Here is a 1,648-nt window from a genome sequence, read left to right on the forward strand (position 1 = left end):
GTCTGGGCCGGCGGGCTGCCGGACAGTGTGATTGTTTGATCTGGTGTCCTCTGAAGGCATTGTGGAATTATTGCGCACTGGCCTGGGAGAAGAAATGAGAGGAAACAGGAAGACATTAGGACACAGACGCTTCTTACCCGGCTTCTTAGAACGTTGACGTCACACTGTTTACTGAAGTAGTAACGGATGTTAATATGCATCTATGCATCRATTTTAAAAGTTTCTCAAAAGYAATGGTTTTTCAGCCATTTGAAATCAATCAAACAGGCCTCCAGACATTCACAGCTATACTGAAAATGTTCTCCAACTTTTTAAGCCTTATTCCACCTTCACAAGAAGAGTTAGCTCTAAAATTACCACYGTTGTTCCATATTTTAAAAAATTARGTGCTTTAAGAGTCTCTACTCACACATTTTGCTTATTTGGTCATATGTATGACAAGTATTAAAACAACAGCCCTGCAATTCTTCAATTCGATCACCCAACACTGTGTTTGAGAATGATTTTGGTTCTTGTCAAGCCAAGTATGCARCTTTGGTTCTGGTGATAAAACTATTTAATTCATCAGGCTGGCTTAAGCGTATATATGACTGAGTTAAGAAAACAACAATAACAAAACAACAGCATAAACCTGTTATGTCCCAATCAGTTCACCCTCAAATTAAAGGTCGATCACATGAAAATGTCTTCAGCCTGCCACTAGAGGGCACCAACATGCCAACACAGCGGTACTGGGAATCAAGACAAACAGATCTGTAATGAAACTGAAACCCAAGACACAATTTATTTKACTATTTTCTTACTTTTATTTTTTTCTCCTGCCGACCGTTTTATTAATGTAATACTGTATGTTTGAAACACTTCAAGTGTTTTCCTCTGATTCGAGAATGGAATTAAAATTTGCATCTTTTTTTCCAAAAAAAGATACGATCTAAACTAAATGTGAAAGATTATTGTGTCTTAAAATGATTGTCCTGTTAAAAGTTAATATTCAGCATACAAAGATGTGACCAACAGGAAGTAGAGAGAGAAAAGCACTTGGATATTTTCCAAGTCATTCAACCTACTTTCTCTGATAAGAACTCAGTAATACAGGCCAAAAACAAAACTGTTTATAAACAAATGGGCGAATATATCCAACAAATTGCCTTGTAGGGTTATGGGATAACTGAAGACTGTCTTTCTGGTCCCAGTGTAGCATAGAAAGGGTTTTTTTTTTTTATCACCAATGCCTCACTTCCACCAGCGGTTTGGATGGGTTATTTTATGCTTCTGGTGTTTTCAAGAGAGCGTTTCCACCACAGGGTTAAACCCAAACGCCAACACAGTAGTMGGTCTCTTGATTGCCGCAAACTGTAACACTTTTCTGTCCACCAATCAGGTTGTGTTGTGTGACGTCACCATTAGCTCCACCCTAACTGCCCTTACCCTTGCCCCATACCCTTTGTCCTTTGACCTACAATAGAAGAGTACCCAGGAATGAGCTGCTTTTACAATGGAAACAGACAGAACAGCGAACCGAGTCACACATTGTACCACCGCACAAACCTTCTGGATCTCAAATTGGTAATCGTTACCTGTCAGTGTTGGGCTTTTCCTGAGGAGTCTCCTCTGGGCAGGCACTACCCAGTATTCGTTTCCTGGCCTC

This window comes from Poecilia reticulata, linkage group LG7 (assembly GCF_000633615.1).
Source record: "Poecilia reticulata strain Guanapo linkage group LG7, Guppy_female_1.0+MT, whole genome shotgun sequence".
Lineage (NCBI taxonomy): Eukaryota > Metazoa > Chordata > Actinopteri > Cyprinodontiformes > Poeciliidae > Poecilia > Poecilia reticulata.